Source organism: Ambystoma mexicanum, chromosome 6p (assembly GCF_040938575.1).
Source record: "Ambystoma mexicanum isolate Mex_15411 chromosome 6p, UKY_AmexF1_1, whole genome shotgun sequence".
Taxonomy (NCBI): Eukaryota; Metazoa; Chordata; class Amphibia; order Caudata; family Ambystomatidae; genus Ambystoma; species Ambystoma mexicanum.
The window spans coordinates 1,384,253,628-1,384,272,458 of NC_090935.1; positions in this window are offsets into that span (position 1 = coordinate 1,384,253,628).

Consider the following 18,831-nt stretch of genomic DNA (forward strand, 5'->3'; position numbering starts at 1 on the left):
TTTGTGGGTTTGATTCGGAAAGGGTAAGGCCGCTTCTCTCCTTGGCACCCCCTCGACTTTCGCCACCTTTCTCCTTCTCTTGAACTGCCGTGGTAGATTAGCTGTGTGGTATGCCTTGTTCATACTGTCTGCTCTTTTGCTCCACCTGTTATCCCTGTGGGGAAGAGAAAGGGCCATCAGATGTATGAGTTTTGGGTTAATAGCCTGACTCGGCCTGACCTTTGGGTTGGGACATGTCAGGTTTACAGTTTTTGTATTTGTCCATTTCTGTCAGAATGTAAAGAAGTGTGCAGGTTGAAAAAAGAGGGTGATGAGAGTTTCCAGGTATGCTACAGGGTCAGAAGGGTAAAACGTGTTACCTGAAATCATAACTGTCGTATTAGGGTTGTAGTGATCTCGGAAGGGTATGTTTTGTAGGGTTTGTGAAATGAGTAGCAGGGTTTGTGGGAACTGTAGTTACTTGCTACACTTTCGACCTTCGAATTGATAATAAGAGGGACGGGAATTGGTAGGGTTTGTGAAGTACATGGGAATAACCGGAGTTGTGAAATGAACAGAGGGGATTGTGGGAACTGTAGTGTTTTATCAAGGTAGAGTGGGTGTTCAGGAATGGATAATCAAAGGGCTGTGGAGAGGCAGGCTTGGGAGTAGTTGGACAGAACACAAGACAACAGGGTTTTGGAGAGAGATACTTTCTGAATGTGACAGGGTTTGTGTTCCTAGTTGATTTACCAGTGGTGTAGGGGTGATTGTATTTTATTAAGGAAGCTTCTTTGGGTGGTTGCAGAAGTGGAATAACCAAGGAAAACCTCAGGAACATTGTTCCCCTCACCTTCTGCCTCGCTATAATACTGCATCTCCCTTTGCGCATTCCCCTGAGCATAATCCTGGGCTCCCCTACCCAGGTGATCCTCCTGCGCTCGTCCAACTCCAGGGTTGGGATCTGAGAGTGCCAGCCCCCTGCTGACCACCTGAATAAGGGATTCCTGAGGTGTGCTTGGGAGAATATCAACCAAAGAAAAGTGTCTAAATTTAAAGACACTCCCGTCCCCTGCACACCTTTAAAACTGAAAAAGTCAGTCAAGCTTTTCATAGAATTTCCACATATATAATTGAATGTAACCATAGAATACAAATAACAGCATACATTTGCTTGGTTCAAATAACAGATAATAATCAGCTTTACATATAGCCAACTTGAAGATCAAAAAGAAGCAGAGTCAAAAATCTTCTTTTGGCAGTTAAAATGCAGTTTCAAGCTCTGCGCGTTTCGGGGAATCTCCCTTCTTTAGGAGCAAAGATCTTTTAATTGAGTTGTTGTCAACATAAAAAATAGATTGTTCATTTCACATCTGTGCTGCAAATGTTCAGAAAAGTGAATCCATGTGAAATCCACATAAGTCATCAGCTTAAACAATTTCCTGTCAGCGTGCCACAGGGACAAAACTTTAAATCCACGTAAATCATAAAATTCCACTAATAAGTGGAGGCATGACGCCTCAAAGAAACTCATATTCGTCCGCTGTTTTCAAGCTTCTGTTCCTATGGTGAGAAAAAGTTAATTATGTGCACCGTGCAGCTGTAGAACAAGACATTTAAAAGGCAGGTGAGAGAAAATGCAGTACTCGCCTCACCCAGCCATGGGCTCTGCGGCTGCTCTGCAGTGACTGATGGGAGGATGCGCGCCAAAAAGGTGTTTGGTTGTTTGGTTCATGTTTAACACAGGCTCCAGTGTCAGGGCGTGTATTCCTCCCCAGCACCCAGAATTGTTTAAAATATATCCCTATATTATTTTATTTGCTGTTAATGAAACAGGTGTGCTCAGATTGATGCTATATTGTGTGTGCTTGGGAGAATATCCTAAGGTTTCTTACAACTAGCACTGACAATGATTGCAATATACACAAAAGGCACTCAATACCAGGCCAAAAACAGATCAGAATCAAAAGAAAGGAACCCACCAAGCATCAGACGGGCCCTAAGACTGCTTCACAAAGTGCTTTATTAAACCAAATCAGCTGTAGGGCATCTCCCAAGGTATGAAGACCCTGACCCTGCCTCGAAGCAAACTGAGGACAGAGAGCATTGTAATGTGTGTCCACTGCTGGATGCCCCCACTACTGAAAAAACATCTTTACTACTGACAACTTCAGTTCTCATTCATGAGGAGCAGATTCTAGCTTGCTGAGCTTGTCCGTTAAGACACTCTTCTTTACCACCAGATGTGACGCCAACAAGGAAATGTGATTCTCCGGGCCCCAATACGATACCTTCTCTGCGAGTTGACACAGAGGAAGAATGTGAATTCCCCCCTGCTTGTTAACATAAAACATCACAGTGGTATTGTCGGTGAGAATTATGACTACCTATTCTTGAAATGAAGGAAGAAAAGATTTAGCCTGGGGCCACGAGCAGTCAAATCTTGACAGTGGGGTCCCCACCCATAATTGGACGAGTCTGTTGTTCCTTTAAAATTAGAATATGAAAATAAGTATCTTGTAGATCTATGGATACCATCCAGTCGTTGAGCTGGAAAGAAGCAAGAAACTGAGGTATAGCGACCATGTGGAAGCTCTTGACCAGCAGAAACTGGTTTAAATCGGAAAGATCCACAATTGGGCAAATCCCACTGTTTTTCCATGTGATTATAAAATAACAGGAGTAGAACCTTCGACACAATTCTTCTGCTGGAACCAATTCCATCACTCCCAAGGAGATATGTTTTTGAGTCTCTACTGAGAGTTCTGTAGATGACTTTTGGAACTTTGGAGGGGAAGATGGCAGAATAGCACCAAGGGCTATAGGACAACTGTGACAACTTCTTGGGTGATGTATTCCCATTCAGGAAGAAAACTGGAAATCCTTCCTTCTACCGGGGATGTATGCTCTCTCATAGTAATTGGAGCTGATGGAATGTACATTCCTAGATGGAAGTCAGACTTCTTTTGTTCTTGAGAAGAGGCAGAAGAAGTAGTGACCCCTAACTTTGACTTTGGCTTCTATCTTCTCTTTTTAGCACAATAGTAAGATTTGGCAGTTGCGGCAGAACCTCTATTTCCTTGAGCATGTGGTTTGAAGGATTTAAAATGTTCGGGATAATGTAGTTTCACTGAGATGGACCTAAGTGATTTAGCTTCAGTGATGACTGCTTTGCATTTTTCAAGTACCTCATCGGGGCAGGGACCAAAAAGCATTTTACTGTCAAAAGGAAGAAGGTCTTAAACCTTATCCTGCATGTCTTGATGCAGTGAAGTGTCCACAAAGTAAGCGTGCCTACGCATGCAGACAGCACCTGCAATTGCTCTTGCTGTGGTGTCTGTTAAATCCTTAAGAACTTGAAGCTATTGAATGGCTGCCGCTCTTCATTCTGAATCCCAGAAACTAAACTCATCCACCAGTTCTTGAGGAAGGAGATCTGTGAAGCGATCTAGATTCTACCAATCTTTCCTTGAGCTTCCCAGGCTTCGGAGTTTTTATCTGCAACAGTAGAAGGAGAAGGTGTAGGGCCTTTACATTTAATACCTATTGCAGCTGAAACCACAGTCACTTTTGCAGGAATATTCCCCATAAGCGCAAAAAGCTCCTCCTTAGGCACCTTTTACTTTGTGTCTAAGGACTTTGAGATTTGAGGATCATAGTGAGGTGTTCCCCAACGAGCCAAGGAATGTTCCCTAACAGACAATTACATAGTAAGCAGAGTTTTAGTTTGGTGAGACAAAAGTTTACCAAAAACACCTGCAGTCGCGGGTCTATATTTAGGTGTGATTTCTAAGGCTTCCCTGGCCTTTACCACAATGTCATGGAACACCTTTGAAGAAGAAAAAGATGTGGTTTAGTCATTTGAGTCTGTATCTGTGTCTTTAGACACGTTTCACGTTTTGGGAGGAGGAGCAGTATCCTCACATTCTGTTAACACAGGAGTTGGCAAAGGAGCTGGCTCTACGGGATCCGCTCCTTGAGGTACCGGTATACATTAATGTGGTGGTATATAATAATACCAACACATTATTACCACGCTGGCCAACTTGTAATGAGCCCCATTATTTTTGTGCCCTCACTCAATGAAGTAGGTGATGTATTGAACCTCCCTTTGTTTTGCTTCTGGGAAAGTGGAAATTAAATAAATATATATATCCCTACCAGGTTGTATTGGTTTAGGAGCTGTATATTTTTGTCATGACATGTTATAGGGGATGTTACGCTGTCGTATACATGCCCAATTTGGATTGCCAATGCGGTTCTGCACCAAAAGAAGACAGTTGTGACCTACCAGGGTTTTTTAAAAAAAATGCCAGTTTCAAACATTGCTTTTCCGATTGCACCAATGTGTTTTCATGTTTTGTATTGGCGACAGCTTTGCGGTGAATGCTTGCATGAAGGTGTGCTTTGGTCCTGTGTGTGTTCTGCCAACCTAATTCCTACCCTGTCATCTCTACACGTGCTTGTGCAAAGGGATAAACATCACTATCTCTACATATATATCAAGCTTGTTCACTCAATGACCCCTGAACTGAGAAATCCCAGGAATGTCAAACAAACGAGTATCCATGCAAGCCTTTGGCTCCCTGGACTCCCCTAAGAAGAATCCTAACAAGATCTGGCCAGTCAACCAGTGCAATATATATTGAAACAGGATAGAATACCATTGCAGATTGCAGAGTGGACAATTATTGGATCGCTAATTATAACTCCCATGAGCAGATTCTCAAGTGTAAGTGCACACTGACCAGATTCACTTGGATTCACTTTAACACCAGGGTGTAATACGTTATTAAGAGTTACTGTATATACTCTATTACTGTAGAGCAACACGTAACACCTAGGAGCTATGCTCTCTACTGAGCACCCATAATTGTGCCTCTGCTTTCTTTTGATCTCTCTTGTGATTTTCTCCATTATATGTCGTCGCTGCATGGAAGGAGCTATATCCACCAATGGGTGGCCTTTTGCCTGTCTGCATTAAATGAGTAAGCTTTGTTCGCCTTGTCTTAATTTGATATGATTCTACATGTTTGCAGATTTTACACTGATAGCTGAAGCAAGTTCTTAACTGACTCTGTTATCTAATAAGCTATTCATTATTCTGACTATTTTATGCTGTGTAGAATAGTGTCAGATGTATGTTTAGCAGGTCCTATTAAGTTCTATATGTTTATTTATGGACGTGATTGTTTGTCTTCACATTATACCTATTGATTGTGATGTGTTTTTTACTAGAGCTGCTGACCGATGTCTGCACATGTTAAGATGTACACATTTGGAGTGTTGCATTGGTGCACGCAGGCTTTGCACGCAGACATAGGCAGATATCTCTTTGCTTGTGAATTGTGAATAGGTCTTCTTGATTGCTTTGCTTAGCACTGCTTTGCTTTTGGTTGGCTGCTATTGGCAGGGGTTTACACCACTCCCCTACTTCTGTGTAAGCCTTCTGCCTTTTATTGGAGATTGCTAAAGCATTAGTCTACTTTGCAAAATTTGCCAATTCATACGTAATGAATCAATTTGGCCCATTTCAAACATTTAGGTTCTAGATCCCAAGAGCTAGAATGTTCTAGTTATTAGTTCTAGACGCAATTCTAGATTGTACTAAATTGTTCTGCGAACTTGGACTGCATGTTCCAGGTTCTAGACTGTAGGTGCTAGACTATGTGTCTATTTTCTAGACCTTTGTTCTAGATTGTTCTAGGTTATAGGTGCATTGTATCAGCCTCTCCCATGGGTTCCTGGAAAATCACATTTCCTGATTCCCCTCACTTTAAAGCTTCTTAGAGTAAGGAGTATTTTGTGTTATGTTTGTTGTGTTCCCTTTTTAATTACTATCCTCATGCTTTGTCAAGCATCTGGCTGTGAAGCTTGCACTTGCCCCAGCAGCTAAAATCCCTTGAAAGCTGTATTATTTGTAGACTGTACTGTAAAAGCCTTGCTTTCTGCTAAGTATTAATCATGTGCATGTATCAGAAAATAGGCACATAAACGATATAGATGTATAATTTATTTCAGTGTTTTGGGGTTGAAGTGTGCAGCCAGGGCTGAGCAAAGGGTCTATATACACTGGCTTAGGCATACAGGCCTCACAATCTAGGCAGAGAATCCCCCCACAATGGTTCAGATGTGAACTGGAACATGCCCACTGTGAAGTTAGCAGGATAGTCCTTTTTAAGTTCAAGGAATCCTCTAAGCAGCAGGAGTCAATTAAATGTCAGAGTGGTACCGTCTGGTCCCGCCTTTGAAACTAGGGCATGGAACTAAGCAGGTGGCTGTAGCCATATAGAAGAAAGCAGCCCTCAGTTTTAATTCAAAAGATTCCCTAACCATTTGCCTACACATTCCTTTGATAGCTGGCCATGGCCACCAAATGTCCAGTAAAAAATGATACAGCAAAACAACACACTTCCTCTCACTCACAATGAAGCGCTACTGTGCTAAAACTCCCCTATAGTAAGTAGTAGCCATAGAGAAGGGATTCTCCATTAAGCACATAGCGACAGTGTGCATATTTTTAATTTAGCATCTGCACAAGCAGGATTGAAACATAATAGCTGGAAATATTAAAAACGTGTGTAGTAATACAGGAACACTTTGTATAACACTTTCCTGTTAGTCTTAAAGACACAACATAAGAACAAACAGCTGAAAGGAATAGTTTATCTATTAAACGCTTCAGGCAGTTTGAATGCCATCCTTTGCAGCCCTACAATTAGCATGAATGCATATACAATTGATATGATATGGCATTTGTAACGCGCCTATACATAAGTGTTTCAAGGCGCGACAATTAATACCATACAGTACGGATGTGAATATACCATGCATAAACTACATAAAAGTGGCTTCGAGAGTCAGCCCTAAATAGGATACCAAATATATAAACAGACAAATCAGTGAGTCGGCCTTATTACGACCCAGGCGGTAAGGGGTTAACAGCGCCGTAAAAGGTGGCAGCGCCATTAACCCCTTACCGCCTAATTACGAGGTCCCTTTGCGGGTCCCTACCTTAACGGCTGGTTTTACCAGCCGTTAAGGATTGGACCCGCAAAGGGACCTTGGAGGTAATTACGGTACCACAATTCGCGGTACCGTAACTACCGCCTTCCCCATTTCCATTGAGCCCTATGGGGGCAAAAATGGGAATGGGGAAGGGCCAATGGTGACTGGGGAATTACCGCCCCGCCAACCTTGGAATGGGGAGGTGATTCCGGCATTCACCATGGCGGAATCTGTAAAATACCGACGGCAACCATGGCGCTACTAGCGCCATGGTTAACGCACGGGTCGTAATGAGGCCCAGTGTGTTGTAAAGAATTCATAGTGACAACAGTAAAGACAGACACACGTAATCACATTTCAAGTGTGTTTATTAAACTGCATTGGTATGTTGGAAAAACACCTAATCTAAAACTAAATCTAAATCTAAACCTAAATGCTATTACATTTGTAATAATATGAGCTATATCAATTTATTGAAATATATTAGTGTTGGATGTAATTGGGCCTCATTCCGAGATTGAAGGCAGCCATGGTGCTATTAGCACCATGGCTGCCTCCAATACCGGTACCGACTCCGACCTGGTTCAATGGGGACTTACCGGTGTAGTCCGACCTTTGCGTGACCGGTAAATCCCCATTGAAAAAGGCAATCCCCATTCCCATTTGAGCCTCCATAGGGATCAATGGGAATGGGGGAGGGAGATAATAGCGGTACTGCAATTTGCGGTACTGTTATTTGCTCCCTGTTCCATTTGCGGCTCCCGCTAAGGGACCTCGTAGTAGGGCGCAAACGGATTACTGGCCCCGATGTCCTTAACAGTGCCCGGTATCCCTTTACGCCTTACTCGGAATGAGGCCCATTGTGTTGTTTTTATTTGTTCAGTTATTATACAATATAATGTATTACTATTTTGAAATGTTAATTTAATTGCTATGATGGCCTCCACATCACCCGTACCACTGTCCCTTACCTCCAATGTTAACAAGAACCTTTTAAAAAGAGTTCAATTAAAAAAGCCAACATTTAAATTGCAAGAATGCCAATTATATTTGCTCTATGTATAATAGGTTTCAGAAAAATACCAATTAAAGTTTCATTTACGGTAAAGGTTATAACATGAAGATATGTGTGTACTTGTTAAAAAGTCTTCTGGGTATCATAACGAATTGCCAGAAATGGAGGAAGCATGAAAATGTATACTTACATGTTATTAAAAAGGTTGACATATATTTGGAACTTGTCATTACATTTCTTTTTTTATTGGATTACAATGAGAATTTTAACTTGCTGGTGTTCTTCTTATTTAGGAAACATTTTTTTTGAATTCCTTAGCAATTTGTATTTTATGGTTGTTTGCTCATCATTACATATTTAAACCATAATGAACTGTCCATGCATATATCAAATAATGGCCACTTTTTGTGATATTTCCAAGAGGATAAACTATAGATTCTGTTTTATAATTGCTTCCAGAAATAGGAACTTTTGAATGCCTGTAGTTTGAAAAATAAAGTATGTAATTTTGCATCATCAGCTCTACATCTTAATATGAAAGAAATAAGATAGTTAGAATTATGTGTAACTTGAATAATGTGTTTAACTGATGGTCACATCTTGTGAAAGAACCATCTGCTGGTAAGTTAGCTCAGCGGGTTGAGCGCTCGCTGCTGAGATCTGAGCGTGATCTGCAGGTCACAGGTTTTAATCCTGGCAAAACCAACTCAGCCTTTCATCTTTCCGAGGTCGATAAATGAGTAGCACTTTCGATTGCGTGAGATTGTATGTAAATATGTGCTCTGTAAAGCACTTTGGATAAAAGCGCTATATAAATAAACTTATCATTTGTAGGATGTTTTAAAGCAAATCTTTGAATGGGATCTTGTTAACATTAGGAATGTGAACAGTTGAACATTTTATTTTTTATAGGGTGCATGAGGGAAATATCATAAGACATGCACTGATTTCTGCACATTTAATTTATACTTGTAATATAAACATGTATTCTAGCTATGTGTCCATTTTTACTTATTGCCATCAATTATTCACAAGGATCTTCATGCTGGCTGTGGTCAAATAGGTTTCTGGTCATATCTATTTCTGTATGTATAGAAGTAAACCTATGGGCTGTGTCTCCATTATTAGTTATTGGTTAGTTTTTTATGAATGATTGTACTGATAACATACAAATATTGCAACTTGTAAGTTGAATTTGTTCTACAAAAGGTTGTACTTTTAAAAGCATATGAACTGTTACATCAGCATAATAATTTACTTGAGTATCATTAATGAAACCTGGAGGTATACTTTTAGAAAAGCTAGCTTTACTACAAGTACTTGCTTTGAAAGCAGTATTAACGTTGTTACTTAGTTTGTATATAAATTGGTGGCAAGTGATTAGCATACAGTAAAGACAGTTGTATTCTCATATGCATAGAATGCAATCTGATATTTTTGTTACACTCATATTTATTATACCTATGCCAGTATGTGTTTGCAATCTTGACAAAACCCCACAACCATCCCGTTTGTAAAAACTGTAGATCCTATATCTACTAATGCTGTTTGTAAACATATACCTTGATATTTATTTATTGTCACTGCATATGCTGGGGATATTGGAAATTGATTCTGCATTACATAAATGTCTTTTAATTGTAGATTTCAATTCTGTTTTTTAATAAGAGATCATTTTTAATGAGTCTTATATTTGCGGTACATGTTTAAAAATGTGTATTATAATGTTAAATGTAATTTTTATTTTTTATAAAACATTTTGTTAAATTACTTTAGAAATATGTTGTATTATCTGTATGTGTTTAATGTGGTAGTTTATTAATGCAAGGATATTTTACATTGCATGTTTTAAAACATTTTAATGACTATGATTTATGTTTACCATTGTATGTTTTAAATGCACAAACAATATTTTAAATTACATAGTATGTATTGATTTTAATAATGTCAATGTATTTTTTCTTATTTCACTTTTATATGAAAAGTATGTAAGTTGTTTTTAAGGGGAGTAACATAATATTTTTTTTTGTAATTAGTGTGCGATATGTATTTTATATTTCAAAGTTCAAATTAAAATGACATGCTTACATGTGTGGCTGTTTATATACAAAGCATGATGGGGCTTATTGTATTGTTAAGTGGTAATAATAATAATAATAATAATTTCAGATGTTAAACATATTTACTTTTTTGTCACTAATAAACATGCATGTACTTATTAATTTTAATTCATTTTAGTAATCACGTTCATAGTTTGCATTAATTCAAAATATAACTGTACATTAACATTTTGGGTGTACTTTCAAATTGGAAAAACATTGAATGTGTGTTTAATTTGGTGAATGCGTGTATGTACAAGGCATATTTGAGTGTATTTTATATATATACTCCCATGAATACTTTCTTTTTAACTTATGATTTTACAAATGTTTCATATGTATGCAAAATCCAAAATTTAGTAAGTTGAATATAAAAGAAAATACTATGCTCAACATTACCAATGTATATATTAATTGAGCTTTTGGAATACTTATATTTGTAATCAAATATATGTTCATTGTTTTTGTAACATTGTTTTAGCTTCAAAAATTTAAAGAAGTTAAAAAAGTATAATTGAACATGAAGTTATTTGTATACAATTTCTGAAAAAAGTTATGCAAAGTATGTTGTATTTATTATACTGTGTTGCCAAGATTGGGCCCCTTCCCAAGGGCCTCCTCGGCATCAGCCTCAGTTTGCAGCAAATAAGGAGATCAGGCACAGACTGGTGGTAAACCAAGCTTCTTCTATTACATAGCAAACACACAGCATACAAAGTGATCAGCTGATCAGCAGGATGCGCCGCAGGACAAGTGTCCAGGAGGTTGGCACATGGAGCTCCCTTGTAACCACCCTATAGCGCAGGTTATATAGCATATCATAAGCAGATACTAATATTGCAGACATTTGCAAAGAACTGTATACATCTCACTTGTGACCTTGCGACGCAGCCTTGCAGGGACATCATGTTGTATTATGGTTAAGTGACATTTGCAGAAACCCTACTGTTATCTCCCATATATGGTGATAATGCTATACTTATAGAAAATAAAAGGAAGAGAGGGTCTGACGTGTCATCTGCCCCACGAGGGGGAGTGGTTTGGGCATGTCCGTAGTGATGCATGGAGAGGGAGGCAGAGGGAAGATCTGAGGCGTAAATGTATGAGAGAAAGCCTAATTTAGTATACCATAGCATAGCATTGCATAGTATTGCATGACAATCCTGCATAACATAGCATATCATAACAATCCTCGCATAACAATCCTACCACATCAACGCCCATTTTGTCATCCCTCAGACAGGGGGTTGACCACAGAGAGCAGGATTGGGGCATAGCGTCAATCAAAGATGCCCAGGTACATGGGTGGCATAGGGATAGGGTGGATAGTTACAGGGATTGCCACAGAAAGGATGCTGGTTCAGAGAAATAGATTGTCCACTTCTAAGGTCCTAATTCAAAAATTCATACAATTCAGTGTCGGACATATGCCCTAACACATCTATCATTTCCTGGTCATCAGAGGCTTCTTTTGAGGCATCCTCCTTGAGTAGAATTGTCTCTATTTCAAGTGGCATCCACCTGGCCACGGTGGGCAAGTCAAGCACCTGTTTAGCACAGCATGACAGAAGGCAACTAATAAGAAACACTATCACTGCAAAGGCAGCAATTATAACAACAATGATTAAAATACCATTTAAAATGGAAGAGCCCACTGACGCAAAAGTTTTTTCAATCCAAAATAACAATGAGGCAACATTACTTTCGTTTCTACCGTGTAAGGTGGTACCTACCCCTTGGAGGTGTTCTATAATGTCCTCAACCTGGGAGGAGTTATAGGGCACCCAGGTGCAGCATTCTTGTCCTATAACTTTACATTTCCATTGGACAGCTAGTAAATAATCAAGTGCCATTCTATTCTGGAGAACCATAGTTCTGAGTGCAACTTGTTTGCTTTTAAGTATTGGTATTCCTCTTGCAGTGTTTTTGGCTACCTGTTTGAGAAGGAGTGATAGGGCATGAAGATCGGCACTGTTGATGGTCATGTCAATGCCCAGGATCAGGAAACCTATAAGGCCTTTGAACCATGTCCAGGCCTTGCGTTTGGACCATCTGGGTGTGTAGTGAGCTTTTGGAAAAAGGGACACATGGTAGATTGCTGGGCGAATGAACCCAATGGTGCACTCACCAGTCCAGTTAACTGGTAGCCATTGGTAGGCGCTAGCCCCACAAAGGAAATATAACCCTCTGTGGGTGTAGAGTGCCTTGGCAGTGCAATTACTATGAAATGGTCCTATCTTACTGGCAGCTGTGCCGTTAGAGGTAGTGGTTGTAACACTTCTGTTAAGGAGATAGGTCACTGATGTGATACTCAATGAAGGCAGCATGCCTATCGCAGTGAAAGAGATCAGAGCATGTGAACAAATGCTGTCATTATCTTGGGAGGTAATGTATTGGCATAGCTGGGGTAGAGGAATCCCAGAGGAAAGGGATGGGTCATATTGGGTCATGAAGAGTCATTGATCAGGACGTCATAACAGCATTCAGCAAGATTGAACGGGACAGGGATGAAGGGAATCTTCCCCACTGACATACATAGGAGTGTGGGAGCATATATAGCAATCAGAGGCATCCATTAGGTTAACATAGGCCCACGAGAAGTTGAGGAAGATGTTAGTGTCTGGATGTAGGATGGTGGATGTAGGGTACGGCAGAGAAAATACCATAGTAAGGAACAGCAACATGCTGTACATAATACAGATTCAATAATGCAGCCTTACTCCTAGCTTTAGCACTCCAAATCTACAGAGATTGGGGCATTAGGCAAAAAAAACAAATCCATTAAATTGTCAGTCATTACAGGACCCGATGGACAGGAGAGAGGATGCTGCAAAGTTCAGTATCCCTGCAAAGATGATGATGGCATAAGCATAGAGCTGGCTGAAATCGGCTCAGGTGCTGTGCACATTCAGCAGTCCACAAATTCCCTTGGGCCATTATTTTTGCTGCTTAGTGAGAAAACAATCGTTGGAGAGAGATGGGCCACCCGTAGGAGACAAGTGTAGCAACTTTTGAGAGCAATGGTTCACCTGCTGATGTCAGGTTAGATGGTGGCCGCACTCCGCAAGTTGTACCTCAGGACAGGTAGCGTAACTTGATCATCAAGGAGTACATGGACCCCAGTGGGCAGCAGAAGAGGGGTATATTTCTCCTGTACCCCTTTAGGTTGCAGCTTTGGTGTTTCTTTGATGCTGGCAGACAGCAGGTTGTCTTTTTCCTGCACCTCTTGCTGTTTTTCATCGTCGATTGGGGGTGCTGTTTTTACACACTGGCTGGAATGGACCGAGGAGTCATTGCCTCCACAGCGTACTGTTGTGAGTCATGGCCTCTACACCGTACAGTGGTGTGGGTTGTCAGCAGGATCTGGAAAGGACCTTTCCAGTGAGGATGTAGGGATGATTTTTGCTGATGCACTTTCAGCACCACCCAGTCTCCCAGCAGTGAGAACTGACAATGAGCATTAGTCTTTTTACAATATGACACACGATCATCATTCATACAGTTCAGGGGAAGGTGGCGGAGGAACTGGCCTTCTTATGGGCCTCCCCATGAGTATCTCGTGGTGTGAGAGGTCATGTACTCTATTAACAAAGTTTCTTAGGTCAATGATGACAGGATGGAGGGCATCAGTTCATTTAAGTCTGGTTTCCTGGCAGACCTTGGCAAGGCAGAGCTTCACGTCAAAGTTTCAGCATTCCACTGCTCCTGCCGAATCTGGGTGGAAACTACAATGGAGGTGCTAGAGGGTACCCAAGGCACTGCAAATGTTCTGTACTAGTTGTCCAGTGAAATGGGAGCCTCTGTCAGAGTTTATAGAAACTGGCCAAAACGTGGGTTGAACTCTTTGAGCAGTTTCTTGGCCACTGTAATGGAATCAGCATATTTACAGGGGTAGGCCTCAGTCTATCCAGAAAATGTGTCAATAATGACCAGGACGTATTCAAAGGAGGCACACTTTTGTAAGCTAATGAAGACTACGTGGACAGTCACTAAGGGGACATATAAAACTTCATGTGCCCCTGGAGTGGCTCTCCAGGGTTAAACGTGAGACATGTTGGACAGTGAGCACAGTATTTCTGAGCAATGGAGGGAAACTTAGGGGCAAACCAATATCTCTGGGCCTCTGAGGTCATCTTTCCCTTGCTTGAATGGGACACAGATTGAGCAACAAGTGCAAGATATGGTAAGAGAGCTAGTGGTGCCAATAACCAGACTGTGTTATCACGCCATAGGCCATCGGAGCAACACATACATTTGTGATTTTCCCAGTCCAGTTTCTTGGCCTGGGGGAGCTGCATCTTGGAGTTCTGCTAAGATGGAAAGAGGTGCTAGGGGGTCCTCAAATGATAGGAGTAACAGGAGAACATAATCAGGAGCCTGAGGGCCATGGAGGGATACGTTTTTTGCAAGGTCGTCAGCCAGCGCATTTCCCTGTGAGTTGCTGTCAGAAAGTCGAGCCTTACACTTCACAATGGCAAGTTCAGTAGGTAGCTGAATCACATTAAGCAGGAATTCAAAATAGGGTGCATTTAGAATGGGATACCTTGTACAGTTAGGTAACCTCTCTGTTTCCAGAGGGTCCCATAGTCGTGTGAGATACCAAAAAGCGTAACATGAATCTGTGTATATAGTGAGTATGCATTGTGTGGTGATCAAGCAAGCCCCTGTAAAGGCAATGAGTTAGCAACTTGGTCTGATCGTACTGATGGGAGCTGAAAAGCTTCTAGTACTGCAAAGGAGGTACAAATGCCAAAACATACCTGTAGACTACCTGTTTAATCTCTAGGAAAAGACCTGTCAACAAAGAGAATGAGGTCAGAAATGGGGAGGAGGGTATCCTTGAGGTCTGTTCTTGGTGGTGATACAACGTCAACCGCTGCAAGGCAGTCATGCGGGTGACCATCATCAGGTGTCCACAGGAGGAAGGCAGAGGTGAGTGGGCACATCTGATGAGTGATGTTGGTGGCAGAGAGGAGCAGTTTTTCATATTTGGTAAGACGTGCAGCAGGCAGGTGCTGTGTTGTACCCCTGAAGAGGAGTGTTAATATAAAGTGTGACAATGCTTCATTTATGTGGTATGCTACATCAATGGTGTCAGCTTTTAAAAGGAGAAGGGCAGCAGCAACTACAGCTCTGAGACATTTGGGAAATGAGGAAGCAACAGGGTCTATCTGTGAACTAAAATATGCTACCAGGCATTGTAGGTGCCCATGCTTCTGTGTGAGTACACCTAAGGCCTAAGGCATACTCTCTCTCTCATCACAGAACAGGGTGAATGATTTAGAGTAGTCAGGAAGGGTGACGGGGGCAATGGTGTACTTCAGAGTCAGTGAGGGAGACCTGAAAAGAAGGTGATACTAACAGTAGGTCATCCATGTATTGGATTGTGGTGGAGCCACTGGGTAGCTGACATCCTGAGGTCTTCCTGCAGAATCTGGGCTAAGAGAAATGGGGAGTCAATAAAGCCCATTGGACGGAACCTGTTGGTAAGCTGACGTCCCTTGTATGTGAATGCAAAGAGATAGTGAGGATCATGGTGGATGGGGACAGAGATGAAGGCAGAAGCAAGATCAATGCTAGTGAAAAATTGGGAGTGGGGCGGGCTACAGAAGAGAATGATCAGAGGGTCCGGGACCACCAGATGTGAGGTTATTACTGCCTTATTAAGGGCATAGAAATCGTAATTTGCCTGTGTCCTTTTTCTCAATTGGGAGCACCAGAGCATTGCATGGGCTAGTGGTGTAGTAGAGGATGTACTGATCAATGAGATGACAGGCTTGATAACTTCCTCTGCTCGTGGGGATAATCTGTACTGTGGCACAAATGGGAGAGGGACCTCTGGATTATGAGTGATGCTGTCATGATGCCTGCTCCCGAGGAGCCAGGTCAGGCCCAGCGTCCCCGGAAGCAGACTTCATACTCACCAAGCAGGACCCAGCAAACCCCTATAGGGGCTCTTTGGACCTTGTCCTGGCGCCTTTGGCGCCAGGCTCATAAAGGGCATCTGTCCTGGCGCCATAGGCGCCAGGCTCATCATGGCAGAACATATGGTAATGCTTGGGTGAACTCTCCTGAGGCAGACCATGCTGCATACTCACCCGAGGCAGACCATGCCATCTGAAGCTCCAAGCCAACTAAGGCTGGGGAGGAACTATTTTCTTTCAGGAACTCTTTTCTTACTCGGGTGGGGCCAGTGGAAGAACACTCATCTGAAGCTCTTCCAAGGCTATTTAAACCACGCCCGGATGGCCACACGTGCTTCGCGTTATTCTGCATCCATTCCTCCACACGGATTCCTCACCTAGTCCCTGAAAATTAAACAAAGGCCAAGGGACAAATAAGACTTGATCTTTTGAACTATATACTTACGGCAGCATTTTGGTAAAGGCAAGCAGACATCGAACCCTCGCCAAATCCGAGATCCAGTGAAGTAACTGGAAATCTACGCGCCCCTGCGTCAGAAGCAGGATGGAGAGCTCGCCCATACAGAAATTAAGGTGAGAGTCTGCGGAAGGCACCGCTAGGGTTCGAGGAGGGTGAGAAGGGGAAAAAGGGGGGAATCTCACACACAATCTAGCAGACAGTTAACTCCCTTTTCCCATCTACAGAAGGATTATTCTACGGGCCAGACAGACGAGGTTTGGGGGTCCAGTCCAGTTCATCTTCCAAGCACTACGCTTTACCGTGGAAGAAGTTGTAGCAGTCCAGAACGGGTCGGCGCCTCCGTGGGAATCAGGTGAGCATTACAGATGCGAGCAGGTATAGCAGAGCGAATGTGGGCTACCTCATTGGCATGTGCCACCCAGAGAGCCACTGGCACTGAGTCAATAAGGTGTTGTACCTGTGTAGCTTGTGCGGGTGTGAGGAGTGCAGGAGGCCCTGTAGGAGGCTCTGGGTGAGTGGGTTGTTGGAGGACAAACAAAAAATCAGCTTGCCTAGGTTGTGGAACCTCTAGATAAATACCATCAGGAGAACAATAAATGGTACAATGCATTTTGAACAGTAGATCAATACCCAAGAGATTTGCAGGTGAGCAAGGGCTCAACCGAAAGGCTTGATGTTCAATGATGGGACCAATAGAAACAGACAATTCATTTGGCACCGGGTGTGGAATAGTGGTGCCAGATATCCCAATAGGATTGACAATTTCCTTTAAAACACCAACATTTGGAAATTCAGCCATTTTCAGGGTAGAGCGCCTGGCATCAGTGTCAATCAAACAATTCACCTTTCTTCCTTGGATGCCACATTTGAGATAGGAACCAGACTGGTCTACTGGGAGCAAAGCAGCAGAGAGAACAGCAGGGTCCCTCTGGCAATGTCATTGTGGACCATAGGAGATATGCATGTACAGGTAATCCCCATTAGGAGAAGGAGGAGGTGGAGGGAGTGGTGGTGGGACTGTAATGTAGCAGTTAGAACTGTTAGGATGAACAAAATCGTTGCATGGAGTAGTGGTACCATATTGCCTTGGTCTGGCATGTTTGGTAGGACATTGCTGGATGAGATGGCCTATCTGCACACAATATCTGCAGAAAGCTTGACCTGGCAGGGGTTGCTTGGAAGGCTAAAATGGGTGTGCAAAATCTGGTTGCGCTGGTGGCCCTGGTGAACATGTGGCAGAGGATTCTGTTAGGCATAGTGCGGGAGTCAGATATTCAGCATCCCTAGCCCTCAGAAGCAGTCTTTTGTTGAGCATGCTGTATCTGCAAAGCCCTGGGGTGGGTAGCTCCATCTTGCTCTTGGCGTCTGAGTTTGTCAAATAAATGTTAAGCTGCTTGCAGTGCTTTCTCAATAGATTTAGATTGCCACCCAATCGGAACGTTTTGAATATTGTTTGACATTTCAGGAATGTGCCCATTCACAAAATGCAGGTTTAGCTTGTTCCCCAGTGTTTGCAATACCAGAGTATCTAGTGAAACAGTCCGTCAAACTAGATAGGAAGTCGGAGGGTGATTCAGACTGGTTTTGCTTACAAACGGCAATCTTCAACCAGGGTATTTCTCTTTGACAGGGTATTTGACATGGTATTTCTCTATGATGAGGATGGTAAGAGTGGTAATATGTGCAGTAATTGCCTCCCCTTCCACCAGTGTGTCAGGCCATTGCAGTTTGTCCATCATTTTTTTGTATACCTTGGGCCCTATTTTCTGAACCATCAGGTGCTTCAGCGCGGGTGCGTCTTAGCACCATAGCTGCTCGCCACCTTGCCTATTGTCTGTTAACAAGCCTTATATCATGATCACTGATTGTCACTCAGCCCATTGCGTGTTAACTGCCACCTGGCACAATTGCTGCTAGCCTTCTTGCCTATCGTGTGCTAATTGCCCCATTGTACAACTGCTACTCGCCAGTCAGCCTATTGTGTAGTAAGTGCACCATAGAACTATTGCCGATCGCCATTTTGGCCATTACGTGTTGACTGCCTCCTGCCACAATTGATGCTAGCCTTTGTATCCACTGTGAATAAATGCCCAATGCTCAATAATTGTTCGCCATTTAGGCTATGGTGTGTTAAGAATCCTGATAGCATGATTACTGATTGCTATTTTGCCATTTGCATGTTAACTGCCACAAGGCTATGAAGATAGAGACGGAAACCCAGTAGACACTATATAAGCACCTGCTAGTAGTGCCTGTTCTATCTATTCTGGAAAGAATAAAGTATTTAATATAGGAAAATAGAACTAAAGGGACAGGTCAGTGAATAAAACATGTTTTTATATTTAT